The sequence below is a fragment of the Anopheles bellator genome, chromosome 2 (assembly GCF_943735745.2).
Source record: "Anopheles bellator chromosome 2, idAnoBellAS_SP24_06.2, whole genome shotgun sequence".
Taxonomy (NCBI): domain Eukaryota; kingdom Metazoa; phylum Arthropoda; class Insecta; order Diptera; family Culicidae; genus Anopheles; species Anopheles bellator.
This window is the reverse complement of record NC_071286.1, coordinates 24,526,089-24,548,550: the sequence shown is the minus strand read 5'-3', so window position 1 is coordinate 24,548,550 and position 22,462 is coordinate 24,526,089.

Sequence of the window (22,462 nt, the reverse complement as noted above, 5' to 3'; positions counted from 1 at the left end):
CATTTCGATAAATTCGTCACCCGACAACAATTAACCTGTCGTGCGGCTTGCAACCAACCACAACCAACCACTCGACTGCCAGCATCTATCGGCGAAGCATCTACTCTCTCGGCCGGGGCCATTTTTGCTTCGGCCAGCGAACGGTGGGCTTGGCTAAAGAAGTCAAGCCACTGGTAGATTTATTGCCTGCACCGGGCCGCTGCCAGGCCACGAGCCCATGCTGGGTGCCTCGGGCCGGAAGTAAATTAATCACGATACCATTTCACATCTAGCGCTGCGCGCAATAAACGTCATTGCGAGCCATTCATTCCGCCTCTTCGATGCACTTCGACAGTGTCCCGGGCAGCGGCGGTGGGATAAGCCTCGGCGAAGGACACACTCATCGCACACGGACACGCAACAGAGTGAGAGCTTTCCCTCAACGGCCCATCCCGGGTGTCGGGAGGACGTGGCATAAGAATTACCGTTAGGGTCGGTGCTGCCGATGATGCTCGGAGCGTTGCACACTTTCAGCTTGCAGCGCCACAGGATGGGCTGAAAATTATAATAAATTAATCATCATCCGTCAGGACGCCGGATAGGGCTGTGGTAAGGCGAGATTATGATTGACCCGTTGGTGGACTGGCTGGGGTGGAGGTTCACGGGTTTTCGCTACGCTGGGGCATGGTATTGTTTGCTGAAACCCTGAATGCCCTGTCTGCGGCGTAGATGGAGGCGCCATATTGAATGGCTGCGAAAATGCGATGGCCTGGAAGGGGTCGATGAGAATTAATTCGTCCCGGAAATCGGGCAACGGAAGCCAACAAACTGTTGCGCGGCTAACCGAAGTGCCCGACGGCAGCGTTTACTGTTGTCGACGGGACCGAGGGTGCGATCACACCGGCACCGGAAGCAGGAGCGTTTGGTTGGCCAAATAGAACCACAGTGTAATCGGTTTGTGGAGTAATTGAGTGATAGTAACACTCGACCATACGCTTAATTGAGCTTCCTTCGGGAGTCATCTTATTTATGTAAATCGTATGACAGATGCTTCACCAACTGAAAGCGGTCTTTTCGTACCACAAGACGTTGGATTGCGGATGTATCTGCAACTTCGGCGAAACACAATCTGCATTCTCTTCCTGGCTTTGCAAATGAATTTTTCCAAAGGAATGCAATGAAACCTGGGGTTTTGGAAGATACTCACTTCCACCAGAGTTATTTTTGCGTGCGACTGAAAGCTGCCTCCGGTAATTTTTGTTATGAACTTCATCCTTGGCCAAACACGCTAGCTTGCCTTGGGGAGTCTACAACAAGTTAAGGAATGCACTTTATTGCTATTTTTGTTTTGTTTATTTGGTTAGCTACTCACCTTGATTATGAAGTTCGAAACATTAAAGTTTAGTGGATTTTGTTCAAAAGATTCATCTGGTATAAAATTTAATTAACAAGAGAGTGTTTTTCTATGGTAAACTATTTGTTGAAAAATCGATTATCAACTAAATTCAAAACGTAGAAGGAGCCGTATCGCAACGGCAATGAGGAATGTCTATAAGGGGTCTCTGTCGTACGTACTAAAATATCTCGTCTTCTCTTGATTTCAATATATCCCTTGATCCGTGTCGTGAAGGTTTTGCTTTCATGTCGTCTAACCAATCCGTTGCGTTTCGCCAGTTGTGATTAGTTTCAGTTCTGAGATCTAATTGATGTTTTTTATTGTCAATTAGGCTACTTTGCCCGCGAACTGTTTCGTAATAATAGGTTAAATTATTTAATGAATTTTTAAGGAGTAATTAAAGTATGGTGCTGATACTTCAGTGTATTTCAAATTTTTGTTCGATTAATAGGAGCAATTGTTTTCAGTATCCATAAATGCACCAAAAATGGGACACAAGGTGTGGGACATTCTGCTCAATACGAGATATCCAGCTTATTCGATGAACGTAATTTCCATATCTTTTGAATTACGTACTGAATAGATCAGGATGGTGCTAAATGGCAATGCACATATTGACTGAATGTAAATCATCCGTCCCAGTACGATAAAGAAGCGTTTAGTAAAAGAGGAATGAAACATTGTTGCGCTTTATGGCATTGGAAAATCAGCAAAATAGATCTTAAATTACTTCAATGAAGACCTAAATCCATGAAGTGATTGAGCAGAATTTCGCTGAGGATGATCGATAGAGAGCATATTGAAATGACAATATGTAGATAGCTCCATCAATAAACGTACTTGGTTCTTAACTATTGTTACCTACCTAACTTTAAATCAGCGTCTCTCAACGGTGGCTAATCAGCTAATGGGTAAGTTTTCGGTGCTCTCGATCGACTTATGAGTTTTGCTTCTGAACACCGAAGGCTGGCCCGGCTGCTAATCACGCATTAGCAGGAAATCCGAACGAGCTGTCAGTTGCCGGATCAGATTCATCCTCGGCCACCGGATGTGTCGATGTCCCTACCAATCTGTGCACGTTGTCAAACGTGTGTTAATTTAGGAGATTATCAGACTCCCATTGCGTAGTGCCTGGGCGCCGCCGTTCGCATGTAAATTGTCGTTCTCCTCCGTCGGCGGCGCTACAGCATTCGTTTCCTTTGGTGTTGAGCGAAAAGCGATCACATTCGTCACAATCATCATCACCGTCATCATCGCCATCGTGGTGGTGGTGGTGGTGGCCGATTGGCTGAAAATGGTCTCAAGGATTAGCAGCTCGGCACAAGACCGACCGAGCTGCGAGCGGCAGTGAGCAAATAAATTCAATTTGACACGCGAATTATGATGGCGGCTAAGCCCGGGTGCGGGAAGAGATGGTGTCGGAGTGCACACCGGAGCCGATGGTTACTTCCGGTTCCACCAAAACGGGAAGGATGCTCGCCTGCCGGGCAGGAAGTATAAATAGTGTCGAGGATAATCATGCTAACGATGCACCGGTCGGGTGAGATGGTGAGCGACGTAATGATGATGATGATGATGATGATGATCATAATGACGCTTCCGTCCACACCTCGACACTATCCATCAATGGCGCAGCAGGGAATTAGGACGTGTTAATGCGCTTTCGCGTTTTGGTGGGTGGGTAGATTGTGGTGATAATAAATCTTACGTCACCACCACCGGCCACCATCTTGTGGCCTTCGCCCGAGGCACATTGAAATCGCATACATCAATTATAATCCTATCATCATCGGCGGAAACAGTCGACCAGCACGGCGTCCTGTTGGCCAAACGAGAGAAACAATAGGGGCTATTGCACAGCTGAGGGTGACCGTAATGAAGAGAAGAAAAATAGGAAAATTTGGACCCATAAATTCCAACTTTAAAGTCAGTAACATTGCAACCATATTCGGTGAGTCGCTGGTTTGAGGGTAGTTTATGTGCCCACTTTCTTATGACAATGAAAATTATATTTGTGGCCAAACGATAACGGGTTTCATTGTTTGTTTCATCGCCACACTAATCTAACGCAGGTGATGTTCAGTTTACATTTAATACCCAGTTGGTCCGCTCGGCCGTGGCTAGGACTCGAGAATTCCCAAGTTCGGTGCTACTCCGGTTACCTTTCCCGGTGGCGCAGGCGAAACTTTGACGTGCAACTGGTGGCGAATACCGGTTCTAGTGAAATGATTGATGGGCATGGTCAACGCAGGTCAGGCTTCGGAACCGGGTAGTGGTGCAATCGAGTTTTAATCACTCCTCCGATGGTCGCGTAAGGGCTCAGGTGAAGATATGGGGTAGCCTCAGCAGTCGGACCGCAGCAGTTTGCGAAGATAAGATAAAGCCCACGTCAGGCTATCGATGCACTCACTCACTTACAGGGCCCAGAAAGAACATTAGCGCCGGATCAAGCACCTTAGGGACCCCAGGAGAGGGGTGGGGGGTGGCTCAGAGTTTCTGTGCGTCCGAGTTTGCTGGCAACCAAGTCCTGTAAAAGCTCAGGTCGTCCAAGGCGCAGAACGGTTGAGGGTTTTTGTTTGTTTGGAAATGCAGTTTATCTTCATGAAACCTGAAACGAGTGAATGAATTATTCAAAATAGGAACGAGCTCCTGGTGAGTGAAGTTAGTCTCCACTTTTTACTTCAACGCCATCGGCTCGGGGCAACATTGGGAGCAGCATCGGGGTGGCCGAATCTCCGGTTCCTAAAAGCTGCCCCCAGCCGGCCCAGAGCAATTGATGTAGTTTGAATTCGGTTTGACTTTATGCTTTTTAAGCGCCACCACACTGCAGCACGACACCGGGCTGTGAGATTCTCTGAAGCTATTTGGTTCTGGGAGCTCTTTGGTGCCAGTAAATTCTTCCACGTTCCCCGAACGGCACTGGGACTTTCACTTATCGCACGTAAAAAGTTGGCGACCTCAGTCCTCCCACGAAGTCGGCTGCTGTCTGGTGTGTGGCTGGTTCTTCTGAAAAGGAAAATTGCTATTTGGAGAGGTGAAATATAACTTCAACCGAACCGCCACCGGATCGGAACGGTACGGTTTATATGATACCCACGGGTGGAGTCGGTAAAGCAGGGCGTCTACGAGTCAGGTTTTTTGGTCCAGATAACCCACATTTCACGATCCATCCTGATTGTTGGAAAAAGGAAACGCTTCAGTCTTTGAATTAGTCCATTCTTATAATGCTATCTTTAGAGTAAAGTTTTATTGAAACAATTTATTTCCGAATTTAAGATTACAGGAAAAGCTGTTTCTGGTATTCTGCGTGGCATAGTTAATTCATTTTACAGTTCAAGCTCACCGTGGCATCAAGTGGTCCAAGGCACCGCTCTGAACGACACCAAATGTTGCCCGTAAAGGATACCGAGAGTAGAACGGCACGGCATTCGGATGCGAATGGTTCGATTCAGCAGGACCTTCTGCGGCCACCTAATTGCGGGCCACGTGCGAGCTCGACGATTTATGAGCCCACGTGTCACGAGGCAGCGAGACTCACGCGGTTGCGACACTTCATACGGTTAAGGTTTAATGAGTGAGCACCGACCGTCCAGAACGTCGGCACAAACCGAGGATGGTCCCTCGCGAAACCAACCCGGGTGGCCAGGTGTGCTGAACTCCCACATTCTGCTGGCCCAGACAACAGGGAGCCGGTTTGTAGCGTCGTCGTCATCGTTGTGCACCGTAGTGTCGCATTGTGGGGGGACGCTGTGGTTGCAACACTTTCCACGTTGACTGTGCCCGTGTGTATGTGTTGTGTCGTTTAGTTTTCTGTTTTTTCGCAATCTCCTTTATTGCAATTTTTTTATTGCAATTGCACTCCACGTAGTTTCGCTACAGAGTTCCGCCCGAGATGTGGCGGATGGGGCGGAGATGAGTCCCCCGCCAGGAGTCCCAAGTTTTCCCGAGAGCAGGTGTTTCTTTTTTGCTTTTTTTCTCTTTCTTTAGTTTCCTCATAAACCGTAATGGTGCCACCCGGTAGCAGCAGGTACCGTTGGCGACTTTCTTTCGGCTGTGGCCGTGCAGAGCATGGGCGCCGGGCGAGCGCTACGAAGTCACCGTCTGCGTGTGGCATGAGGAATGTGTTGAATGCAATTTTATGATGATGAAAATTACTGTTCTTCGCTCGTGTACCGGGAACATCATGAAGGTGTTAAAGCCGGCTGCCCTCCCGGCCTGCGTGTGGTGGGGAGTAAGCCCGAGGCACCATAACAGGCCCTGCAAACAGGGACAACAACAAGTCGGTTGGCAGCGCACCGCACCGCAATGTGGGGTGCACCTTTTGGGTTAGATTATTTTCTTTTTAATTAAACAGCATAACGAGCTGAGGGAGTGTTGTTGAGATTTTCAATCTCCCTCTGGGTTTCGGGCGCAAAGCCACAGTTGCGGTGCGGTGTTAAATTGAGTGAAATGATTCGCCATTATTGCTACAACAGGCCCCAGAAAGGGGCCTGTGCTGCTGTACGTCCGCTGTACGTCTGATGCACTGTGGCAACACTACCGTAATTATTGTTTAACACTGTTTGAAGTCTTACGAAAGTACGGTCGCTTTGAAGTTCAACTGCAGTTTGCAAAGTGCCAGGATAAAGGCCCAGGATCAATTGAACAAGGTTATTGCCGTACTGCTAGAGGTAGAGGTTGGAAATTATGCAGTAAATCTAATAATCACAAACTCATAAGTAGAGATATACAGGGTTCTGTATATCTAAAAAAATATATATATATATTTAAAATGAATTGCTGACACGTTTCGGAAGACTTCTTTTCGACCAGGGCAATTTTTATTGGCTGTATTACTTATCACGCTGAGCAACAGTTAAAGATAAAATTCAAAACCAGTCAGCCCCTGAAAGTATGCAACATGGTAGTCCCGTTTGTGCAACGCCAAAAGGTATGCAACATCGCACAAGGTGGGGCTTCTTTGTTACAAAGAATGCAATTTCAATGCAAAGTTTAACTCGTTTTCTTACCTTTTGCTAGCAGATTTTGTGGGCATCCTATCTAAACTGTTTCTAACAATTCATCACAACCACGCCCTGACGCCGGGCTTCATAACTGTCTGTTTGTGGTTAGGATGAATAGAAAAATGCTGTCGAGTTTTATGACGATCCCAAGTTATCTCTTTTGTAAATATCCCTGAAAGCATGGCTGATGCAAATACACTGAACAAAGAAAGATTCCACAACCTCTGCCAGCACTTGGCAGTAGCTCTTCCTACCACCACCGAAGCATACAGAGGACTCCGTTTACCGACGAATTGTTCGGCCATTGACGGCGAAAGGAGTACGTCATGAGTGGCTGTTTTACGGTAGAGTTCACCACATAACGGTACTCTTTGCGTTTATGGTTCGGTTTCTGAAGTTTTTTTCTTCCTTTTCTCGATTAGCTGCCCGAGACCGTGGCCCGGATCGGTTTTGTAATCCTGCAGCTTACTTCTCGAGAGCAAAATCGGGCTCATTTCTCTAGCACCACTGCGTGGTCCACTCGTGCGCTCGTGTCACTCTTATCGTGAGTAGCCAGTTTTTTTTGTAACTATGCACCGGCGAGAGCTGACGGGCCATCGTCACAAAGCACCGGTTCGGTCGTTCTTTGGCTTCATACAACGTGGCAGCGGATTGTTGCATGCATAATCCGTCGCTCAATAAATGCTTTCCGCATTCTCCATCGTTTTTTTTGTGCTACGCAGAACTATCTTCTTTAAAATACAGCCAACACTGGGAAGCGTAACGCGGTGTACGCTGGAAAAAAGGATAAAAGGCCGGGACGTGGTGACAGTTTAAAACAACACTCGAGATCACACCATCCCTCCTGATCTTTTTTTTGCGAGGCGAATTCCTACATCGCTCGAGAGGTTCCCACCCTGGTCCGCGCCGCTCATTGGATGCGGAGCGGACGGACCGAGCGGATTTGCCTACATGTGCATATTTCAAATCGAACATACATTTTATGCAAAATCATGCACACCGATCGAATGCGAACCCGAGCGATCCATCATTTCGCGCACGTCGGTTCCCGCTCGCTCCCTCGAGTTCGTACCGAGAATGGAAAGGATAAAGACCAAGTACCACCGTGCGGGTGGCTGCCGGAGAGCTGAAGTGGTGTATTTTGCAGCTTTACTCTCCCTATTCCGCACGTTCCGCACTCTTGCTTTGGAGAGAGAAAAAAAGGAAATCTGATTTTTCCCTTTTTTTCTGTTCACATTCACACTCCACTCGCACTAATCGATGCTGTTGGTGAGAAGTCTTACCGATTTCAGGTGTCCATAAATCCGGTGCCCGGGTTTCCCTTTCGGCCGCAGGGATTTTATGAATGCTTGCGTACCTCGAGATGCTCTGCTCCGAAACGATGAACGGTTCGGATGTATTCCGGCTCTCGCGTCGTGGACCACGTAGTTTGCATAAATTTCACTCCGTGAAAAGCTCCATAGGAATTGGGTTTCTGGTGATGTGCAAAGAGGCAAATAATTGTTTCGATAAATTCAGTGGACTATTGGGAAAAACTAGATTCTTTGAATCTACACGCCGAGAATAAGTTTAAGGCCATATTAAACATATTCACTGTTTAAAAATGTTACAAAACTGCCAGTTGCTCTACCGCAACGAGTACATGTTGCTCCTCGGTGTATTATGTTTGTTGAAAATTATGTTTAAAGAAAACGAAAATGGAATCATCCTGTTGAAGTACTGGCACCCATCTTGGATGTTTCTTGGCGTGACGTGTTTTTTCCACGTTTTCCTGTAAAAGTCCACCGGAGTGGCAGGGGCACTTTTCCCGTCCGTGTGAGCTTCACCTGGGGCATCGGCGAAGTGGAAAGTTTTCCATCCCATTAATGTCATCGCCAGCGTCAACTCAAATTGCGCACGACTCTGGGCGGCCGAAACAAGAGGAAACAATGCGCCGAACAATGCGCTGGGCGGATCATAAATGTGCCGGGCGCTCGAGCATCATCTGGGGCTCAACTTCAACCGGCCCGGCTCAACTGCTACAAACTTTCGGCAAACAATCCCTCCTGCGCTCATGCTACTCCGGGCGCTCAAGGGCCACTTTAAGTTGGGCGTGGAATGAAACCGATCCGTTGTGCCGGTTCGAAGTTCGTGTGCATGAATTGGCACAATCCGTGCAGCATATTCATCTTATGTCGGCACGGTTAGCCGAAGAATGCATCTCGAGATCTCGCCGTTCCGCAAACAGTCCTCCATGATTCCGTGACGCGATTCCGTGCTGTAAAGTAGACAACTAATCGAGGGCCAGGAAAATGCAAGGGGCACTGAGTTCCATGTCAGTTTCGATAACCTTTCACCCAGACTTTTATGAGATCGATTTTCATACTAAATTTTACTTACTTCAATAATGAAAGTTTTCTTTTTATTTCAAAAGTAGCAGGTCCCGGCGAACTTCACCACGCCTCATTTAATTCTCATTTCTCGACTATCCGGCGTTTCAGAGGATCGAACTTCCTGATGACGTCCGATCGGCTTCCCTTCCAGCCTTCCGTTATTCTTCCGTTTCGGACGATCGGCTTCCCTTTTCATTTCCCGTAACTCATCCTTCTGCCGCCTGCCTGCCGCCTGCCGCCTGCCGCCTGCCGCTTGTTGCCTGCCGCCTGCCGCCTGTCGCCGCCTGCCGCCTGGTTACATTGGTTACATGTTACAATGCTTGGTTACATATTCCACAGAGATATTCCACATTGGGATTGCAGCTATTTAATAATTCTAACGCCTCGACCACAGTATGAGTTTTCTCTACAGGTTTTTTGATATGCTAGCGTTCACACTAGAAGCTTTTGCGCGAAAAATTCCGTGAGCTCCATTGAGTGAAGTGACAGTTCGTTTGTTTATGCTTTGATTTTTCAGTTTCCTTTCCTTCTCCTTCTATGGCCATTTTTGTCAAAATTTGATCCGCTGTCGAAAAACTAACCATATTTTTGGAAAGCAATAAAAATTTGCCGTAATTTGCCGTAAACTGTCAAATTGAAAAAAATACCCCCGAAACGAGAAAATATCCCGTAAACAAAAGGCGCTCAAAAGCAACTCAAAGTAACTCACGGAACTCTAGCAAAAGATTCATAGTTTCTTGGTCTGTCAATTTTTTCCAAGTTTCTCATACTGTGGCCCCCGGGTAAGGTATCAAAATGATTGAAATGAAAATATTTCGATTAAAATCTATTTAAATTACATGTTATGCCACGTGGCATTGGGTCATTTTATCATACTTATAACTACGTTACGTTACGTTTGTATGGTAGCCCCCCTCCCCGGAGGTGTGGTCAAACTTTCCTATTCACAATCCGGGGTCACAAAACTACGCTGTGCAAAATTTCAAGCGGATTGGTTCAGTAGTTTTGGAGAAAAAGCGGTACAGACAGACAGACAGACAGACAGACAAACATCCATTTATATATATATATAGATTACCAAATTAAAGGTTAAACAAATTTTAATCTAGAACAAAATATCGATCGACCGATGTAATCATCATGTGTGATGGTTACGTGTTACATTACGCAAATCAATTATTGATTATTTACCTATCAACGGTAACTAGAAGCAATTGATATTATTTATTATTGATATAAGGGGAAACAAATGTCACGATTGATGTGGTTGGTATTTCTAACAAGTTATTAGTTGGCAAATTCTAATCGTAATAGATCGATCAGGAATTTTATGGGAACTCCAATGGGATTTTTCTGAAAAAATCAGAAACTTTCTCCTTTAAATGGAAAAATACCTTTAAATTCAGAAGCCTTCTCCTTGTCTTACGTACTAACTGAAGCTGAATAAATATAAAAATGGAACATTCTACAGCTTTTTCAATTGAAATTTTCCCTTTTTTACAGACTTGCTCTCAGCCACAACCACAAAACGCGCGATGTTCGTCATTGAACTGAATGAACCTGAGGTGAACCTGGACGCGCTGGCAACGTTCAAAATTGCCCTAAATTATCCTCCGAAGCGGTAAGTGTTAAAAGTTCACCACCATCGGTGGTCGGTAAAAGCATCGTCCATGGTGTTGCACCCCAAATGGTGGGCAACATAACAGAGAGAGGCACAAGAGAAAAAAAAAACGGCCCCGTCGGATGCGGAAAAAGTCGCTCGAAAACAAAAGCTCAACTTGACCGGAAATAGTACATCCAAATAGACGTACATCTTTCGACGGTTGAGTGCAAAAGTGGTTTGATAGATGGAAGAGTCATGCTTCGGTTAGCTTCGCGCTCGCCTTTTTTCCACCAAATGGAGGCGCCTGGTGGGCGACAGCGAAAGCGAATTTCAAATCTGGACCATTCCGACCACTGGCCGGCTTCGACGGAGGTTGCTTCGCTGACTAGCCATCGGAACGTAACCCTATCTGCAGAATCCAACCCCGTCGGTCGTGCAACGTGCGAGTAAAACAGTTTGTTTTTCGCGCGCGCGCTGGCGAGCGCACCCTTTCTCGCCTCTTTCTGCCCTGGAGGAAGAGTTCTGCGGTTTTCTCCTTTTCTGCACCCTTTTTTGCCGAAGGTTGAACAGTGAGAACGAAACTACCCCTTACGATGATGGGGCCCTGATGAGCGGGAAGCAACTTTTCTCAACTTACAACTTTCGCTTTTCCGTCGGTTGTTCCGTGTTTGCGTTTCGGATTACTTTGCAAGTGATTTTTCGTAAGTTTCTGCTAGATTTGTGGCCACGCTTGCGGTGCGCCGGTCGATGGGATTCGGTCGGTTCGTTTCCAACTGACCGGACTCGTTCTGTCCGCTCTCGGTGCCATGTGGTAAACTTTTCAGTGTAGGGTGTCTTCTTTTGCGCAACGAGATGATGGTTCGGTACAGGAAGAAGCTGACCGCTGCAACGTATGTTGTTTTGACCTCACTGTGACACAGGACTGCGTACTTTATTGTTACGTGTGTACAAAGAAGCGTTTCTGTTTGGTACTTATTGTAAAGTCGCTCATCGGTCGAATTTTCAAAGCAGTTGGATGTTTTAAGTCTCCAGTGAACCACAAAAAATCTGCTGGATCTGCTGTCGAATACGCAATAAAATGGCCATAATGTCTTAAACATTAACATCCAGTTCTTAGATAACAGATTTAATTGTCCGGCAATAGGTCGGTAAGATTAGCTAATTTCTAATACCATCTATCCTTAAGAAATATGCGAATTAAAGCAAGAGTTTCGTAAACTGCAAATAATCACGAGACTCACATCCTGCAACTTGCTGAAACGGTTCAAAACAAAGGCATTCGCTCTGCGCTGTCCGGGTTTCTTTCAACTTCCGACGCTATGCGGCCAACAACTGAAACTCTATTCAGGATGCACATCCGTACGACAACATTACGTCCATTCCTGTTCGACACACCGAACGAAGAAAAGGGAAATAAGTTAAAAGTTTTTAATTGAAATTTGTAAATCTTACGCCCCCGGGGCGGGCGAATATTCGATTAGTTTCGGACGGTTTCGGATGGTGGAATGAACCGGTTTCGGCTGTCCGTTGCAGTTGCCGCGCTGAATGATTGCAAAGTCCGTTTGCATCTTATCGTTTCTCTCGGGCCTCTGCAGCCGGCGGGTTCGCGGGCTATGCATATTCGCCAATGGAAAGTGCATTTTCAGTTGTTATTCTCGCTTTCGACCTAAGAGTAGTTTGCGAAGATCGACGAATCGATCGGAATGTTTTGAGAAGGCGCAAACGATAGTGCAACATTGTTGCCTACTTCATGGGACCATTGAAAAGTTTCATGATTGTGAAGTGCACAGAAAGGCGAATACTGTTAGGGACCTTTAATGGCGATGGCGAGTACATGAAAGGTTTTCTTCTCTCTTTTTCTTCTACAAGCCTTTGAACCAGATCGGTTTTTTAGATTTTTACAACATAGTAAACACCTTAAAAAATCCTCTTTGGCAACATCCTCGGTCTTAGTATATTGTTACTATCTCACTCTGAGCAACAAGTGCCAAACATAAATCAATCGATGGCGTAACGACACAAACTAACGCTGGGAGATCGAATTTGCACCACCCACGGTGCCGCCAGTGCCTTTGTGTGGCCAATAAGTGAGCTACCGGAAACGTTGACCAAGGCGGACGGGTGAACCATCACCGCAGGACACTGGAGGCCCATCGTGTCAGCAACCGGTAACATATCTTGCCACTTCAGATCCTATCACAACTTCCGATTCCGTCGTCGTCGACGTCGATGAGCAGGAAAGGCGCTCCAGATTTGGCCGGAAGGCTGCGGTCATCAATCGGAATCCACTTTCGGCATCCGCATCGGACTCGTCTGTGCAGTGAGGGATTTGTTACCGTTGCGGACGATTAGGCCGGGCTTGAGACAATGGCCTCGGGAAATTCAATAAGATGCCTCAAATGTTTTCTGCAAACGAATTTGGATTGCCCATCGTTTGGAGTTCATTTGGTTCCTGAATTTGATGAAAAAGCCTTGTGTTTGTAATGATTTGATAAACAATCGGCACTACTAACTATAAGCTGTTCGCTTCCAGTTGAAGCGCTGGAATCGCTTCTGAAATCATTTTTGGTCCTGCTCGTGCTTGCACAACACTTGAAACCAGTCCTTGCAATCCCCTTGGAATATATGGCCACCCTTAAAGGGCACCGTAAACTTTGAGCCACATTTCGTCACTTCGAGTATCGCCGGTGGGGTTGGTTGCCACTTCAAAGGGAATTAAATATTGACTTTAATAAACATGGTTGGTGCGGAGAAATTTATTTAGTTATCGGTCCGACCTCTTGCGGCTCAGCAGAACTGCGAATCAAACTAAGAGAGTGTGGGAAATTACTTGCCCCCACGTTGCAAGTGGGTCCGCTCCTTCGCTACGGGCGGCCATCTGCTCCGGGAGGGCACTCCCAGTTGGCATATGTTTCGTTTTCCGCAAAGGCCACCGCGTGAGTTGTGGAGCTCCAGGAAAACAAGACCAACGAGGGCACACAGAGCAGATTTGCTTGGGTGAACTTTTCCGCTTTCTCAATCATCATTTTCCGACACAAGTTTTCTGTGCTTCTTCTTGTTTTTTTTTCTTTTCATTTTCCACCACAAAACTCTCCACACAAGCTCCGGGACGGTGGCCCACGGGAGAGATAGAAAGAGCGAAAGAGAGAGACTAGTAAAATGCAACTTCCAAATGGAAAACGCCGATCATCGGAACGATGGAAATGCACGAATTCAACTGGGAGATAATATTTATGGCATTTCTTCGGAAGTGAGTCAAGCGTTGCCGATTTGCTGCCACCGTGGAGCAGTAAGGATGCAGCAGTAGCAGCAGCAGCAAGGATCTGGACTGTAAAGGGACAAAGATGGTCGGAAAAAGTTGTCCGACTTGCGCCTCACACTCGGGACTCGTGATTCGGCCTGGAAACGAAGACGAAAAGATCGCACCCCTTCCTCGTTTGCCGCCAAAGGATGAACATGGCAAAAGGATTCCTCACAGCCGCCAATGTCCCTCGGCACGATTCCTTTTCCTTCGATGAAGCTTTGGCACCAAGTTTTTTTTTTGTATGCCGAACGTATGGGTTTGCTCACTCGGCGCCAGGAGCGATGTGCACTTCCGGGGCATTTTCGCAACTGCCACACCATACCGTCCGTGCCTACCAGCAGGTAGCAAGTCGCAGGACGAGGAAGAATTATTTCCCCTGGTGTTACGGGTGGGTTTTCGATTTTAGTTCCTCCCGGGAGGCCACCCCAGGGGCTACGGGCAGATCAAACGAAACGCCCGTCTTGGCACCATTCAGCGATGGTCCTTGGATCAGACACTCTCGCGGTGCAAATCGATAAGCGGAATGCAACTTCTATGCACGTCGAGCGGTTCTTAAAGGAGTGCCAATCGTAAAGGGAAACAGCGATTTCGATCGAAGTGCCGCGCTGATGCTAATTTGCTTTATTTTTTTTGGGTGATCGATTTTGGCGTACCGGCAGGAAGAGGGATACAAGTGTAGGTCAAGCAGCCTTTAAAAGAGGGTTGATTGAATGAGTTGAATGAGGGTTGTTTCACTTATTCCTATGTAAACACCGTTTATGGCCGTAGGGGATACATATCGACAGCCTTACCTTAGTTTAAATAAAAAGGTGGCAAAATGCAAATTCATTATTATATAAAGTAATATTAAGTCATAAAGTTCTCAGTGCAGGTTATTGTTGCTATTATTCAAGAATTTTACGTAGTTCAAAGTGTAGAGTTAAGCAACAATAAAGTGGCAAATGGTTAATGGTTTCACATAGTGTTAAGACGCTAAAGTCCACTATTGTGTGTCTCGGCTGTACCTTTTATTTAGGCCAAGAAGACATTCTACTAGTCATCGTTAGTATCTTGAGTGCTTATACTTCACACGTTAACTCACGATGATTTCAGAACATTTAAAGTAGTTCTAAGCATATAAAAATAGTTTGACTAACACGGATGTAGGAAAGAGTTTCCAATTGTTTTTTAATAATTTTAAAAGGTCGTTTCAACCAGAATTGCTTTACTATTTTTCTCAAGGCACACCGTCAGCAGATTTATTGGCACCAAACAGCTACCTTAGCACGGGTCAGAGAACCAAGGGTCTTGGTTCGATTGTTTGTTCTGGTGACGGATTTGGTCATCCTAAAATTTATCCTTCCACAGAGTCACTCATGCTTAGCTTCAGTATTCGCCTCTACTGACCCTGGACAGGGGATTTCTAGCGTGACTGCGAACAGTTCGCCCCATCGCAAACCGTCGAATGCTGGCCAGTGAGGCTTTCCCCAGAACTGCCCGCTCGCATGTGTTCGATTGGGCACCCTTGGGTTTTTTATAGCCGTTTGCTCGAACGGCTTCAATTTTTCACTTCAACGTGCAGAACGCCGTAGCAAATAGGGTAAAACATGTGGCAAACAGGAACACTTCAGGATCACTGAAGATGGCCCCGACCCGTGCTGTTTTCGCTCACTACGTACCGGCCGCCTTTCGGGACGTCTGTGTCGTCTTTCGTAGACGTTCTGCGGAGGGGCTCGAGGCTTCGTTTCATATTTGTAGTTGATCGAAACAAACCACCGCAAACGCAAACGGGTCACGGATGGGTTGCGCCCTTCCGGAAGGGAGTTTTCGTGTGCGGCAAACGAGCACCACTCGAGATGCTACGTGAGGTCGTCGCATAAGTTTGCCTTCGTTTTTGCGTTGTTGAGTAATCAAGCTTCAAATGGGGCCGTTATAAGTGGACCCTTGATTTCAATTATTAAGGCATGTTTTTGTTGCAAATGAAAATACATTATGCCTATCATTTTTCTTCCTGTGGCATAATGGATTATGTATGTATTTAAGAAAAAATCTTCATTCCAACCCAATCCAATTGCAGACCGCTCTACGCTATCGTAACTATTCAAGTGAGTTCGAACGTTCCGCCGTATGGAGCAATTGCAGTCCGAGTTCTCCGCTCGTAAATTGAAACAGATTTTCACTACAGCCCTTTGCTTGCTCGCACTTTTCACAGTTTTCTTTAACACGTGTAATCAGCCACCATTCAATTTCAAGCCTTCGCCATCGAGGCGTAAAGTGGAAAAAATGGGAAGCGATATTAGTCAGCCGATAGCTTTCTTCAGCAAATTATCCGTAAATTGCTACCGTACGTCCTTCGAATTCGGAGTAGAACTTTTCTTCTGCTATTCGCATGGTGGTCCCTTTTGACGCACAGTTTCACCAGTAGGGTATGTTCTCGGTGTTAGGAGTATGATGCAGGAGAATGTCGCAATACTATTGTATCCAATGAGGCCTCATTAAGCGTTCAGCATTCCCGTTGTATAATTGATGTATTGTTAATGATGCTTCGAACTTCAGAACTTCGCTTCAAAGACAATATAAAGTCATTCGATGGGTTCAATTGGGTCGAATGATCGAAGAAGAAACAACAAGAGAACATACAACATGCAACTGTTGTTGAATACCTTTAGAAGAATTAATCTGAAGGAGGAAAAGGAAAGGAGGATAGCATGAATGTTATCACATGGCGTTTTATGGCACAATGCTCTAATCGATAAGGCCAGCCAAATATGTAATGTTTCGGGACCTTTCATTGTTGCTGTCCAACTATTATTTAACGGTTGTTGGTTAGAACTCATTGAATGATGATTTCTTGGAATTGGAAACCTTTAGTTCGTTTCTGATTCATTGTGGCGTTAACATAAGGTTAAGAAATAATCGTTAGCACACTGATTAAAAGACACTGAGCAGCTCTACATTATCCGTTGCGTTCACACTAACGATGTGACGCTAATGAGCGACAGAAATCATTATTCTAGCCCCACACGGAAAACTTATCCGGCTCCGAACGTGCTAATTGTACGGCTTGGTACTATAATCGTAAACCAATGGCACACAATTGTGCATTTCGATTAAAGGGTGAGTTGGCCGGCACGTTGCCCGATCGTTCAATCGATCACAAAAGTCAACTATCCGTAAATGGTTCGATTTGCCCGAAACCCTGCGAACCCGAAACCACCAGGAAACGATATCCATAAATAAATATGACTTTGGCCGATTGCCTGCACCGAGCTCCGAGTTGGCCAGGCTAGACCCACCACGCCAAGAAACTTCGCCAAAGTCACCCGGGAGGACGGAGGGAGGGGTCCAATAGTGATGGTGATGGTGGTCACCATGTTGATGGCCACTTTCGAAATGGCGCCTTGCAAGGCGTTCGGGAAGAAAAATAAAAACCCGGACCAAAATGTGCCTCTCTGCTGCTGCTGGAAGCGCACCACGTTCCGGTACGGAGTTCCGGTACAGACGGAATGTTTGCTCGGAGGAAGGTGACTAGCCTACCCTGCTTCCCCGGCGGTCGGCAACTCACCACCGATGTAACGTGGGCTTTCTGGCCCGGCGGCCTGCCAGACCGAGGCTTATCTGGTTTCGGTTCGGTTTAGTTTGCGCAAAGTTCCACGAGTTTTCTTCCCCGCGGAAAGCGTCTTGGGTCCGCCTTTTTGGCAAGGTTAGCATAAATACCGTCGTGGGGGCCGGCAGAAAGTTTCGAGTGAGTTGACATGGATATAAAAGGATATTGAAAGATATTGCCAACGGAAATGTGCTATTACACCGATATTTTCTCTCCGTTTGCTGGACTCGGGGCGTAAAGTTTCGATAGTGTGGCGCCCAGCGTCACCCGGCGACCCACGATCCCGAAGGCCGTCACGGTCGTGAGACGGTTGACGACCTGGCCGTAATCTTGGCACTCCGTCCTGCCCGGGACATCCCGTCCCGGGCGCTTAGCTAGCCCACCGCCAACCGGGGAATCGAATTTCCGGTGTCCAGCATCGATCCACTATTGGGCGAACGGGACGTCGTTCACGGCACGCCTTAAGGACCACAGTTTCGTTGTGCAACTTGTCCCATCAACGTTACATACATCTTTTATCGAGTGCCGCCGTCGCCGTATGGTAAAGTTGCTGACCGAAGCGAAAGACTTTAACTTGTTTCTAAATTATTAAAAATAACGATTAGAAAGTTTTCGAGGCCGAGAAGATGTTTTCGAAGTTCGCTGGATTGGCCACTTCAAAGCCGTCTGTAGGCGGAACGATAAGCAGGACCAAACCGTACCGAGTTTTGAAGTCAATGGGCAACAAAGTATTTGGTATAAATCAATTTCAAGTGTCAAACGAGACAGAGATTTTGATGGCGCTGAGGTTGGGTAATTTTGAAAGAAAAGTGTTCGCTGTCGCTTGAACTTTCCGATCGATTTTGTTTTAAACCCGTTTCGATTTGTTGGAAGCTTATCGCACTCTCTCGCGAGTCTTTTGTTGACGATAACTTCTAACTAATCTATATTTATATTGTAACATAACCGATTCTACGCTTTTTCGGATGGTAAACCAAGCCAATCTCTGAGACAAAGATTCTTCAGTCAGTTTAAGTCAGTTGGGAAAATAGAATTTTTTTAATTCGTTGTTGAATTGAATCGAGCGAAAAGGATATTTAATTGAAAAATTGTCGCAATTGATCTTCTAAGCGTTTATTCGCCACGTTCAGTTAAATATTACAGTTAATCAAGCATTTGCATCACGTTTTTAATTTTAATCTATCTTCGCCATTAATTGTTATTTCTACAAGAGTCAGTCGAACGATTGTATATTGATATCTGGCTTATATATTGTATATTGAGGTTTTGTACATCCGAGCTATATGTAAGTTAGGCCTAATAGCAGTTTTAGAGCCAATGCCTGTAAATAATCGGGGGGCCCATTTCCTTTTTCTGACCATTAACAATTTTTCAATTGGGTAGATTTGTTGGCTTTGAATCAACAAAATTATACCGCAAAATTATACGCCCTTCAAAACAAAATTGTTGTGTTTGATAACAGCATGGTTCGTTTTGTGTGCAATCGCCAGTCATCTAATTTGACAAACGAATGGCACAAAGCTACTGTAACTTCCAGTGCACCCACTGACGCTAACACGGACATGCAAGGACAGGGGATCGCTTCGGATCGCACAGTTGCTACTACTGCACCTCGCGTGTGAAAATGTACATCAAACAAAGCAAATGAAGCGATTCAAACAATTTGTAGCCATTCCTGAAAGATATTTAACGATAAAGCAATCGGCTTAAAACGCAATAATGCATCCAATATCGCACGCCTGCCGTAGCCATTTTTCACGCATCCTTAACCCGTTACAACATGCCACTGCAGGAAGTGAGCATAAAATCGAAAAAAGAGAGGCAAACATCAACCGAAACGAAAACTGATTACCGCCAGCGCAACAGTAATCGCAACAACCACGCAGACGCCAGCACAGTGTAACCATTTTTCAAGCGAATGAAATAATTGCTCATCTCGCACGCACGTGGAGGTCCCAAAGGGATGTGAGAGAAAAAAAGACGAGAATGGAAAACCAAACGAAAACAGCATTCTGATTAAAATTCCCCATGGGATTGGTGAAAATAAAATACATTCGTAAGTGCAACTTTCGGTATGTACGAGGCAAAAAAGTGTCCTCAACACGCCACTGTTGAAGATCGGTGCCCGGCAATGGGCCGCCACCGGTTCGCCGGTTGGCGTTTGGCGCAAATCGCATCCGTATCCGCTCGTCGGCTGATCGGAATGACAAATTGGACAGGACCCATTGGGCCGGACCTCAGATGGGGGAGTGGTGGAGCCCGGTGGCCTGTGACGTATGGTGCCGGGCCGAACTGCAGTTCCCACGGGGATGTGGCAAGTACGATAATACCGTCGCCGTCCCACAGTGTGTTTAACGTACCGGAGCAGAATAATTTAAGGTTTGTCGAAAGCATTACCCACGCTTCCGTTGCTGGTCGGTTCGCTTTTGTACTTGTACTTTGCCGATATCCCCCTGGCACGCCAACCTGTGTAATCCATCAACTGTGATGAAAATTTGTCCATTATACGAACAGCTCCGCCCGTGTGTTCCCTTTTTTGTACCGCTGACTTTTGCCTTTTATTGGCGTGACACATTTTCCGCCGGCGAATGGGTGGTGAGTTTCCGGCGCAGCGCAAAAGCGAATCATTTAAATGGCCTCCATTTGTGTGGCTGTGAAAGAACTGAAAACGACAACATTTTGTGGCAGTTATTGCGCTTCATTTGGGACCAGTTGTAGTTAGTTTAACCTTTCCGGCGGTTCCAGAAATCAGTTACAGGTGCAGTCCGAACCGAACGCATTGTGCATTGATGGTGCAGATAATGAGTTAAATTGAATTCGCAAATTGAACACTCTTTACACGAAAAAAAAAAATGTTTGAAAATAATCTTTCCCAATCCGTTAAATGTTCATACAATTGAGCATTAAATTTAATCTGACTTAATCGTGGTCAATTGGTGGATCACAAAAAGCCTAAAGGTATGCAAAAAGAACGGCACTGTGTTTTCTTTTATCTCGCATGTTCCCCTGTTACTTTAGATAGTGCAAAACGTGCGGGCTATGCCGGGCTGGCGCTACACAACAACTACGCAACAACAACTACGCTGGCCGGTGCAATTACCCCACCCGGGTACATGTAATTGATTGCCAATGATCTAATTCTCTTCACACATGCACACGGAACAGCGTTACAGTCCCAGCCATGTTCCGGGTGGCGTCGTTCCGGAAAGCACGTGCGTGCGTGCATGTTGCCGACGTCTGTTTGCATACAATTTACACCGAGTAATATTATGTTAATCAAACACCTAGGCCATTAAAGTAATGTAGAGGTACGATACGAAAAGTCAACAAACATGGCGGTGCCGCTTCACGCATGCTGCATCCCGGATTTAGCCAACTTCGCACGTAGCTTACCGCCCGGCCAGACCGGAACCTAATGCTCGAACAGGCAGCACGCTCCGTGGAACATTTAATCGATCCCTTCGTACTTGTTGCTGACGTTGGCCTACGGCTTGACGTGGTGAGCACTTTGGGCGAGCTTTTACCGACGGTCTCCTCCGTTGAGATGGCACTGGAACCGGGGGTGCGTATGTTTATCATCTCGATAAGTTTATTAAGTGCACGTTGGATGAATCGCAGTGGTTCGGCTCGCCCGCAGGTAGGCTTACCTGTTTGTGGCATGATAAAAGATGCGTTTGATGTGTGGTGCCGTTGGTCCCAATCACCTTCCGTGGGATGAGCTGAGCGTTGGTGTAGTTTGTTCAAAAACTATAAGAACCTTTTCACGATTGCAGCGAGAAGGTAGCTGCAACCCTGTTTACCTCGAGCAAAGTTTTGTGTCACTTAATTTGTAATCAAATTTTAGCACATTACGGCGAACAAAAGATGTAGTTTTATTTTGAAAACCGAAGCAAGGTTCATGTTTAGATTGGGTGGGAACTATGCTGAATGCTGAACGATGCAATACATTCAGTGCAAGCCAAATGCAATGAAGGACATCAAAATGAAAAAGCCGCTTGATTAATCTAAACCAATCTCCTTGATGTTGCTCCAACACCCATTTGAATGATCCATGAAACGAGGCAATGTGCAAAAAAGCATAAGCCGTTTGCGGTCTGTTTGATGTTAATAATTCATTCCGTGAAAATATTGATCAGCTAATGTAAGTTTCAATCCCAGCTAATGCGCCTCACCGCTTCGGCCCCCGTGCGCCCTGCTTGGTGGCGGATAATTGGAGAGTGAAATTAATTTATTAAATTAACATCGCGCATCGTGGCGTAGCCAAGGACACTGCTGTAACATGTCCTTCGGAGGATGATAAAATATATTTCCTCACTTCACCGGACCGGCCGGCGGCGGGTATCTTCAACCCGCCACTTAACGCTTGATGGGTGACACTTAAATTAATTAAATTTTCTTCCCCCGGAAAATGTGCATACGGGAGACGTCTTACCGATGTTCCGTTTCAGTTTCCGACCATCGTCGTCTCCGTATTTCAACTGCATCCCGACAGTCTGACAGTTCGCCCCAGGAGGACTGCTTTTGCTGACTGGGCGCCAGAAAGAACGCATCCCAATGGGCAACGCATGTTGACCATCGGAAGGATACGCCCAGCTTCGAGGTCCATTCCCCGTAGCTCCCAGCGATTCGCTGCCCGCCGGCTATTTATGGCATCACGTCGTGTATCATTTTGCGGAGCCATTCGTCGGCCGGCCTTGGAGCGTGGAGCCGGCTTCTTGGAGCCGGCACTTGACCGAGCTGAGTTTTCTTCTCCGGTCTGCTATCGGTGTGGCATTTGAATATTTATGAGGCGCGGCCGACGAACGGGCTGTTTACGGGGTCGGTGAGAAAAAAAGTATTTCTCATGGCCACTTCTTGGAGTACGCCACCACCCTTAACGCCAGGCTTACAGCTCGAAAGCTTTCACCGTGGCCGTTCGGGTGAGAGAAAATTAAATTATCTTTCCACGTCTTTCTTGGAGCCCTCTCGAAGCCGGACGGAGCCTGGCGCAAGTTTGTTTTTAAGTTTCCGGCGTCGAGGTGCGCTTCCCAGAAACTACGGCTCTAATAAACTAATTTCCAACTTTTTCAATGAACTCTCTCTCTCTCTCTCGTCAGACCGGGCGCCACCCATCAACACCTGGTGCGGGGGATAGCTCCCACCTGACCCCAGGATTTGGCCCAGATCCGTGACAGAAATCAGTTTAGTTTGCACATCTCGTGTCGTGCCGCTGTGGCGAT